This window comes from Geotrypetes seraphini, chromosome 3, assembly GCF_902459505.1.
Source record: "Geotrypetes seraphini chromosome 3, aGeoSer1.1, whole genome shotgun sequence".
Classification (NCBI taxonomy): domain Eukaryota; kingdom Metazoa; phylum Chordata; class Amphibia; order Gymnophiona; family Dermophiidae; genus Geotrypetes; species Geotrypetes seraphini.
The window spans coordinates 149312675-149323119 of record NC_047086.1 but is presented as its reverse complement, the minus strand read 5'-3'; the positions used below and the strand labels follow the sequence as shown (position 1 = coordinate 149323119).

At 42.7% G+C, this 10445-nt stretch overlaps 1 long non-coding RNA gene across 1 annotated transcript in view; it reads left to right on the top strand.

Annotated features, from left to right (window-relative positions):
• The first annotated feature begins 7741 nt into the window (after window positions 1-7741).
• LOC117358194 overlaps window positions 7742-10445 on the top strand; it is a 35740-nt gene continuing 33036 nt past the window's right edge. The window contains exon 1 of the long non-coding RNA XR_004538957.1: window positions 7742-7922. This is a non-coding gene — a long non-coding RNA (uncharacterized LOC117358194). The remainder of the gene's footprint in view (window positions 7923-10445) is intronic.

The following is a 10445-nucleotide window of genomic DNA, read 5'->3' as shown; positions in this document are numbered from 1 at the left end:
CCAATTTAACTTCTTTCAATTCATTTGTGTGTTCAATCAGTTTCCTTTCTATGTATGAGAAATGGGGATTAATGGCTTTACCAAAGTTAGCCACTAAATCCCAAAGTGCCTCTAGAGTAACTTCAGAGGGTTTAGTAGGAACAATAGATTGCTTACAAGTGAAAAAGTTCTCATCAAATACAAAAGTCTCTTTCCTCTTATCCGGTTGGTAATTTTCCCCATTTACAGCTGAAATCGTCTCCAGTTCCTTAGCTGGGTTTCTCCAATGGAGTGCCCCTCCTTCTGAGCTCTCCAGAGCTGGTGAACTTGCCTCAAGGGACGGAAACTGCCCTATCTCTGTGGTCTCCTCACCCTTTGGAGAGCTTGTTGTCCGAGGCTGTGGGGGTGGAGCTCGGAAGTCAGGGCTAAGGGTTGTATCTGGCCCTTGGAAGACTAGAGCAGTCTCGCCCATTTGCGGAACTTCTTGCGGGCTATTCCCGACACAACTGGTGCACTTTGCATTCGCCGCAAGATGTCTTCAATTGTGCCCGTCGGGACACCTCCGGAGTGATGCGAGGCAGCAGCGGCGCTTCGGCCATGTCTCTTAGGCATGTCAGATAGGAGGACAAACTTCCCTCTCTCCCACGAAAAGATTCTTTGAAATTTTTAGGAGAATCCCAGGGCGTCTTGCTCATCCATCTTGGATCCATCATTTTTTGCACTTGTGGTTCAATCGCTTATTCTTTCCAAGATGGACTACTATAATATTGTTTATTTAGTATGTGCAGGGTTGTCCAACCTTTTGGCTTCCCTGAGCCACATTGGCCGAAAAAAATGTTTCTGAGGTCGCACAAACGCACAAATGCTGCAGCAAGACAGAGGAGGGAGCCGGCAAGACAGTAAATACCCGGGGGCAACAGAGGAAAACACTGCATCGCCCTCGACTGGGGCCGCACAAAATACTTCACGGGGCCGCAGGTTGGACACCCCCGTGCTAAAGGATTGTTGAAAATATTACAAACTGTGCAGAATATTGTGGTGAGGGTAATTTTTTTCCTTCTCTAAATATGATAGAATTGCACCATATTTCATAAAATGACATTGGTTGCCAGTAAATGCAAGGATTTACAGAATTTTAAGCTTTGTATTATGATTTTAAATATTCTAAATGGCCAGCTGCCATATTATTTAGTGGAACTGATTTCATTACTAGTAGGAAGACCAGGTCTTATTGTACGGAAGCCATTCTATCTTCAATTAGATCATTTGTTCAATGGAAGACATCCTTCTTTTATCAGGCTCCTTTAATGTGGAATTATCTCCCTATCTTAATAAGATCAGTGGGTCAATATACTGCTTTTAGAAAACTTTTAAAGATATTCTTGTTTAAAAAATGTTTATCTTGAGATTTAGCATCTTCTACTGTTAATGTTCTGTTTATCCCTTCTCCTATTTGAATATTTGTTATTGCATTATGTTTAACTGGATTTGTTCTCAGTAATAAAAATATATTATTTTCCGCCATGAACTCATAAGGGCCTTGACAGAATATAAGTCAGAATGTAATGTGTATGAGATTCTCACAACATAGTTTATATATGATATATTTTCAAATAACATTGAAAATGTTACAATTTAAATATTTTTTTTAAATAAACATTCTAAGAAATTTTATTGCAAAAATTTCACCATCCTAGTGAGAAACACAATTATCTTTGGGACACATTCTATAAACAGGAATCCCAATTACAGGCAGCAGTAGGCATCCTACCTCCATCTGGCAGCCAATTGGAATTCACGTTTAAAAAAATACAACCCTGAGGCAGGCTGCTTACACTGTAGGCGTTTGTCATGGGTGCAGGGAAATTTCTAGGGACACTTAAGCTTTTTCAATGTTATTTGAAAATATATCATGCATGAAATATATTGTGAGAATCTCATATACAATACATTTCATTTCATTTTTTCATTCAAAGAATAGTTAAGCTCTGGAACTTATTTCCAGAAGATGTGGTAACAGTGGTTAACATAGCTGGTTTTAAAAAAGGTTTGGACAAGTTAGTGGAAGTAAAGTCTATATATGCTGGGTCCAAGTTTCACTGTGCAGATTACAGCTTTACTGAACAGTCTTACCATAGATTTTACTGAAATTTCCTTAGGTTTTGAACTGAAAAACAGAGGGTCCTCATAGCCATTTGTACCTGGGGCAGTGGAGGATTTAAGTGACTTGTCCAGGGTTACAAGGAGTAGCACAGGGTTTGAACCCACAGCCTTTTCAGCAGTAGCTCAGGGTGCTGAGGCTGTAATGCTAACCACTGCACCACACTCTCTTTCTGGAGGATCCAGTGACAGTTTGGAGCTCATGCCCTTTCTGCAGTAGCTCAGCTGCAATCTTGATTAACAAAACAGAGAAAAAAGATTAATATGAAAGGAAGAAAGATATAAAAAAGAAGAGGAGGAATAGAATAGTTACGCTCTGTAATGTGTTGCCAGAGGTTCTGGTAGGAGCAGAATGTAGCTGGTTTTAAAAAAGGTTTGGACAATTTCCTGGAGGAAAAGTCCATAGGGCTAGATTCACTAAGCAAACCGTTCGTGTACCGATCGATTTGTGAGCCCTTTGTGACCCGATTTCCGTCCTGCAGTATTCATTAACCTGTTTTGCAATCCGATTCCGATCTGCGCATGCAAATGAGGGGAACTGCATGCAAAGTAGGCAGGGACGCAATTCACTAAACAAATTTGCCGATTCGATTGTGCTGGCCGATAAACCCAAAAAGCAACTGCTGAAGAACAATAGCTGAAGCCCTTTATGACTGCCTTCTGCCACCCTGCTCTCAGCCCTGTCCACCCCAACCTCCTGCTTCCCAGATCTGCCTGCCTGCCCTGCCTGTAGCTGCCCTGATCTGCCTGCCTGTCCCGATCTGCCTGCCTGCCCCGATGCTGCCCTGATCGCCTGCCTGCCCTGACTTTGCCCTGATCGCCTGCCTGCCCCGACTCCCACCCTTCCCCGCAGTGCAAGCCCGTGGTTTTAATCCAGGGGTGTTTAAGTGGGTTAAAACCACGGGCTTCTAACATTAAAAAAAGAAAGAAAAAAATCTAAGCCAGGCCTGGAGGTCTAAGCTGTGTTCCAAAGCCTACAGTAAAAAAGAAAAAATTTTTTAAAAAAATTTGCGGCAGACGCATGCCTCCCATGCGCCCCCCCACCCCGATGCCCCCCCCTCCCCGCGATGCCCCGCAAAAGGCAGGAGGGATGTCAACTTCCTCCTGCCATGTTAAACCCCTCCTGGCCAGGCCCACCTCCCTCCCTGTGGCAAAATCTTGTCCGGCTGACTGGCCGGGCTCGGCCCACCCACCAAAAAAACAAACTGCAGGAGGGTTGCCAACTTCCTCCTGGCACCCCCCTAGACATCCCCTTCCCATTCCAGGCCCCCTTTCTAGCCCTAAGGAAGTCCTTGATTGGCTCAGGCGCCCCAGGCCCCTCCCAAGGTAGAAGCCTGAGCCAATCAGGGCCTTAGGCTCCTCCCCATGCATCATATGATGCAGCGGGTCAGGGCCTTAGGCCTCAGAGTTATCGCGGGAGGCATTGAAGCAGGAGGGGATGATCATCCCTCCTGCTCCGTTAAAGGTATGGGGAGGGGGTGGAAAGGGGGCCTGGAATGGGGAGGGGTGTCCGGGGGGGGTGCCAGGAGGGAATTGGCATCCCTCCTGCCTTTTCTGGGGCATTGGTGTGTCAGGGGAGGTATCGCGGGGGGGCATCGACACGGGGGGGGGGCATGCGTCTGAGCCGCAACTTTTTTAAAAAACTTTTTCCTTGTTTTTCCTTTTTTGTAGGACAGGGAGCCTGTGGTTTTAACCTGCTTTAATCCATGGGTTAAAACCACATGCTCCCAGTGCAGGGAAGGGCAGGAGAGATTTGGGGCAAGACGGGATGGCAGGAGATATTCGGGGCAAGAGCAGGGGAGTTGAAGCAGGCAGATTCGGGGCAGAGCTTCGGGGCAGCAGAGAACAAGCTGTGGGGCAAACTTTTTGTGGGGTTCGGGGCACTTGTTGGGAGAGGGGGTTAAATTTTTTTTTAAATCGGGCAGATATTTTGTATGTGTAAAACACGCAAAATATCTGCCCGATTAAAAAAAAATTTAAAAAGTCGACAGAAGCCCTGACAGCAGTGACAGGAGGCTATTTCTCCTATCACTTTTGTCAGGGCTTTAGCGATCTGTGCAGTTGGCTGTGGGCGTGCCAACGATCATCTTCAATTGCATGCAGGCCTTTAGTGAATTTGCCTGCATGCAAACGGAAATGCATCGCACACAGATCGGAGGGTTAGTGAATCTAGCCCATAGTCTGTTATTGAGACAGAACATGGGGGAAGCCACTGCTTGCAATGGATTGGTAACATGGAATGTTCCAACTATTTGGTTTTTTGCCAGGAACTAGTGACCTGGATTGTTCACTGTGAAGACGGGCTACTTGGCTAGATGGACCATTGGTCTGACCTAGTAAAGCTATTCTTATGTTCTTATGAGTAAGGATAGCATTAGTAATATTGTAGGATAAAATTGTCACCAGTATATTTGATTCAATACAGGAAAGAATAAGTATTGTAAATGGGATTGCAAGAGAGGTTTTTTTTTTCTGGTTCAAAATCTATATGAAAATTGTTTTTCATATATTTGCTGACCCATTTAGGAAATTGCTGGGATGAAAGAAAAAAAAAAAAAACCAACACATCAGTAAAATGTCTAAAAACAATAAAAAGATTTTGGAAGCAGTTAAATTATCTCTAAATTTATTGTTATACCAAGAATAATTATCTATATATTCAACAGTAAAGTATTCAGAAAGCTATTAGCAATCCAATTTCATTACCAGAGTTAAAGATAAGATATGAAAAGGAAACATAATTTAGCAGAAACTAGTAAAGTATTAATAGAAAAATGCAACTAGAGAAAACATTTTGGAGGTAATTAATTGCCAGATTTTATCTGGAACACTTTTGTAGGTTGACAAATATTTGTTTCTCAATAAAATATCAGAGATTTAAAGGGAGTAATGGGTCATAGATTTGAAATACTGTATATAGTGGAGAGGTTCCCCCATTTCCCTTTACACTTGCTAGTCCTGCTTCTACTAGAGGTATTCGTCGACTTACGACCTATTCAAGTTACGACTGTTCAACTTTACGACGTGCTTACTACAGTTTCTCCCGCCAGCTGTTAGCAGCCCCAGTCTCCCGCACTCCTATGTCTCGCTACGCAGCAGTAATAATATAAAGAGGAGGAGGCGCCACAACGAATGTTCACCACAAATGGATTGTGCTGTGCTTGACTTGGAAAGTAAGAAAATGTTGATAAAATTTTACTTTAAGATGATTACAATATCATTACCCAGTCTAATACAGTATTCTTACCTTAGTCTAACATAGGCTGACTTGCGTCCCGATCAACTTACGAACTGTCAGTCGGAAACCAATTACCTGTATATTATCTCCTTCTGAGTTGGTCCAGAAGTTATGAAAGAACTGCAGGCCTGTAGTCAAGCACTGCCATAGGCTCCCCCTCCCCCCAACACTAACTTCCTGTCAAAAGGGTGCAACACAGTGCTCAGTACTTTCACAGCTTGGGCTCTGGCAACTCTATCTCTACCACTGACTTCCACATCTATCCCAAATGTGGCAGCCTTGCAATACTTCAGTAGACAAGGTTAAAATTAAAATATAGGACCACATCAGTATTTCATCTTATTTCACTTCTGAATTGGGTCAAATACAGGCATGTTCCCATCAATTTAAACTTGTGAGTGGCCTAAAAACAGTACGTGGAAGCAGTAAAGCAATGCTGAAGAGACCTTCCTCCCCCCAGTATGTTTGTTGCTGTTGCTAGGTGCCATCTACTCGTGTTTGAGTCCTAGCACCTTGATTAACTGTGAATCTATAAAGGGTAAGGGTAAGGGTAAGCTAGATGCACATCTCCTTATGAGAAGCTTAGAATGATATGGGGACTAAAACTATGCCAGGGTACATCTGGCGGGCCTCCGCGTGTGCGGATCGCCGGACTTGATGGACCTAGGGTCTGTTCCGGAGATGGCACTTATATTCTTATGCTCTTAAATCAGTTTTGTGCTAATCCGGAAATATCCTCCAGCGTCATCCCCATGGTTGTTTTCAATGTATCCAGCCTTCTGATTGCAGGTTGCCCTCTTCGCCTGGTTCCTTCAGTCTTCCCAAACATGATGCCTTTCTTCAGTGATTGCTCTCTTCTGATAGTGTGACCAAAATAAGACAGTTGTAACAACATCATTTGGGCTTCGAATGAAATAACCAGTTTGATCTCTTCCAGAACCGATTTAATTTAATTTAAATGTGGTATCTTATATACTGCTATATCTCCCAAAGGATTTGAAACGGTTTACAAAACAATTAAATTGACTTAAGTAATGGCCAAAAATCTAATCAGGTGCTTTGAATTTCTCTCTCTGTCCCAACGGGCTCACAATCTAACCATACAGTAGTACCTATGAAAGAGGAAGAGGGAAAAGATAATATCATAAATTCAATATTCAAAATGTGTTGGTTCTTCTGGCTTACATGCTGAAAACTTATCAAAGTGATGACCTACACCACTTCAGTTAGGAGACCACTTTTCTCTTCAAACGTGCTTCCCAAAAAACAATAATGATGATAGTTTTTAAAATCATTGATCTATCTAGTCTTCCATGGAACATGGTAGGGGTTGTGTAGGTTATTTTCCATCCCATGCCTTTGGTTAGGGTTTTGACTGCTGTTTCATCATCATCATTTTAAAAAGTGCAACAGTTATTTCATTACTGTTTTGATCTAAAGACCTCAATGCTTGGTATCTTACCACATGAAAAAGAAAAATCATGAGTTGACATCCATACAGCTTCATATATATTTTATCCCCTAGTTCAACAGCTTCCTGTGAAACTGTCTCAGATAAAGCATTACCCATCCCCCCCCTTTTTTTTACAAAACCATAGTGCCAGCCACAGCTCATAGCCCTTATATCTACAGGTAAGAAACATAGAAACATGATGGCAGATAAAGGCCAAATGGCCCATCCAATCTGCCTGTCTGCAGTAATCGTTACCTCTTCCTCTCTCTAAGAGATCCCACGTGCCTATCCCAGGCTTTCTTCATCTATATGATGATCCAGTAGGTTTTTGATGGATTTTGGTAGGCTCACATGCTCCACCATAAGTGTAGCAGTAAGAGTGGGATATGGGCCTGTCCCCTGCTCTGCAGTCCACTGCACTGACCACCAGGCTACTCCAGGAACCTGCTTGCTGCTCTACTAGGACTGCCCAGAACATCTGAAGCTGTCATACAGACAGGTATGTACTGTTTCATTTACATCTTTGTGGGGAAAGAGGGGATCAGTGACTGCTAAAGGAATGTTGTGTATGTATATGTATGTTGTGACATTCCCAGCCCCAAGGATGAGAATGTCATGGGTAGGATAGGGGTTAAGCCGACTCCCCTAACCAGGAATCCCAAAGGAGATAGAGCCTCAAAGGTTGTAGAGGACAGGGCTGCCTATCCTGAGGAGAAAGAATGTGAGGCAAACCTAGATCCCTTGCCCGAGCCAAAGCCTGTCAGGAAAACAAGCTCCCATAGGAAATACAACCAGCTCCCAAAGTGTAATATTAACACTGAACTGAGAGGGAGCCAGAGAGCCTCCAAAGCAGTACCTCAGCCATGTAAGACTGGGAGTGGCTCTTCTCCCTTAAAGTAGCTCTCAAAGAGTCTGAGAGGGACAGCTCAGGAAGAGCTGGCTGAAAGAATCCTCCTGGCCAGGCATAGACAAGCGCCCATGGACTGGGAAAGTCCTGTAATACAGGGTCCAGCACAGCCAGAGGTTCCAGAGGAGCAAATGGAAGTAACCAAGTTGGCAATACCCGGAGTGGAATCCCTGGAACCCATGGATGTGAGTGCAGTTTCCTACTCATTAATTATCCTTTTGCTTTTGGAATTTTTGTTGGGACTATTTTGGATTACCAGGACCTGGCAAAAAATGTGTTTGGAAACTGTTTTGTCTTTTGTTGCACAACAGCTGGGCTGGAAGCAGTACTTTAGTGCTTTGCACTAATTAAGCTACTCCACACCAGCTGGGAGAGAGCTTTGTGAGAAGCTGTTGTGTGGCGGGTGTTAGCACTGGAGCAAAACTGAGGACTTACAGGATTGGGGTTAGGTTCACTGAAGACCTCGGGTTGGGTTATTTTGTGGGTGCTTGTGAAAAGCTTTTTGTGAGATTGAACCTGGCAATCCTGTTCCTGCAACACCAGGACCGGAGTGCTGCATAGTACTGGAGTTTTGTTTGGACTGCTTAATACCTAAGGACCTGGTGAAAACTGAAACTGAGATAAGTTAAAGTCCAGGAATCCTTGTAATATGATGAACTGAGAACTTGACAATACTTACCTGGGTGAGCTTGCAAGAACCTGGGCAGAAGTATTGTCTTTTGGATATTTTTGTGCTGAGACAGAAAGTCTGCTTTTTTTTTGTTTTTTATTAAAACTTTTGACCATATGCAGTGTATCTGCTGTTGATTTAGTTAACACATCAGTGAACTGAACTACTATGTAGGGTTTTCCCTCATTGGGAACCACGTCAGGGTTGTGCTGTCACCTGTCAGTGAATGCCGCAGTGCCCTCGTGGAGCCGACTGGGTGACAATGTGTGTGTGTGTGTGGGGGGGGGGGAGGTCATCTTCATTGGTCATCTGGTAAGTTTGGGAAGCTTTTAGGCATTTATTCATTGATAAAACTGATCCACCCCCAAACACCCAAATTGTGCCCTGGACGTAATCTAAAATGTTTGATTATGGCAGAAAATTGTCCAGGTTATAAATACACCCTAGTCCTAATCACACCATGCCTTTAACATGCCTTCTTGATATTTAGACAAATTGTAGATGAACAGCATATAAATCCGTCTAGAGAATAGATTTCAAAAATAGAGAATTGGAAAAGTTTGGTGAGAAAATCATCCATCTGCCCCTTTATGCCACCTTTTGGAGTTTTTTCTTTTTTTTTTAAATGAGCCCCTTAATCTTTTAGTTTTATGGATTATATCTCATTTTGACTATTCCCTCAGTTTCTATTCTATTACTGAAATTTTGAAAAAGCTTTATACAATAGAATGTGTAACAGAAAACAGAATATCTCTGAAAGCAATAATACAGCAAAGACTTAAGTACAATAACAAATTCTGGAGTCCACATTAAGGACAAAGAGAATGTACTATCAATTACTTAGAATTCAAAATAATAAAAGAGAAAACTAGGAGGAGATTCCTCTACTACTAACTGGACCCAAAATAACCAGGCCCTGGCATTGAATATTTGGGGCTAATTTGGCATGTGTTAGCCGTTGGGTCTTACATGGGTCCTGAAACACACTTAAGGGTATCTGTTCAGGTCCCAACCTCTACAAAATTCAGATCTCCTGCTTCTTAACTCACTGGAACATGAAGAAACTCCCCTTATAATACCCCCTCCTTTCCTCCCTTCCACCCCCTCAGAAAATTAACAACCTCTTCCCCAGGAATCCCTAGGACTACCTGCCCAATCCCCAGTGTAGTGAAGAATGGGTTAGAATGAGGCCCCTTTGCTCCTACCCTTCTCATCTGCCTCTTCAAAATGGCTGTCTTGACCTCTAGAGGCAGCCTCTTGGAACTTGGGTAAACATGGCTAAAGTTAAAACATAGGACCACATCAGTACTGTATTTGATCTTAATTCACTTCTAAATTGGGTCAAATTTAGGCATGCTATCATTATTTTAAACTTGTGAGTGGCCTAGAAACAGCATTTGAAAGCAGTAAAGCGATGATAAAGACTCCCTCCCCCCACCAACACCCACATTTACTTGGTAGCTGGCTCTTCAACTCAGTGCTTGTCTGCAAAGGATTTTGATCCTCTTTTCAAATAAGACTCTTTAGAATGTCAAGCTATTTTTCTAGCTTTCAGAAGCAGGTTTAATATTTGTCATGACATAGCAAGTAAGTAAATACCTTGGTATACAGCCAAGAGCTTGTCAACACAACCCTACTGTAACCCTTTTGTTTGAGAAAAGAGTTCCATTTGTCATTGGTTTTGGGTTTTTTCTTTTTGCATGCAGTTGATGATTCTTACACAGTGCACACCCCAAAGACATGCACAGTTTTTGTATAAAAAGTGTATGCTGTGTTCCTGTAAATAATTATTACCAATTGTGGGAGTCTATCAGTGAAAAAGGCGCTGATTGCAAGTAGGGGTCAATAGAGCTAGAATAATGAAAAAGGCCCACACTTCTGGGCTCTCAGTTCAATACTCTCTTCACATCATATAAATAACCCCCACAAAAAATGTGAACATAAGTGCATGCACCTGACATGTGCTGAAAATAATAATGTGCAATGGTAAACTAATCAATCAAAATGTCCACAATACTACCAAAGGAATGAAAGCAAA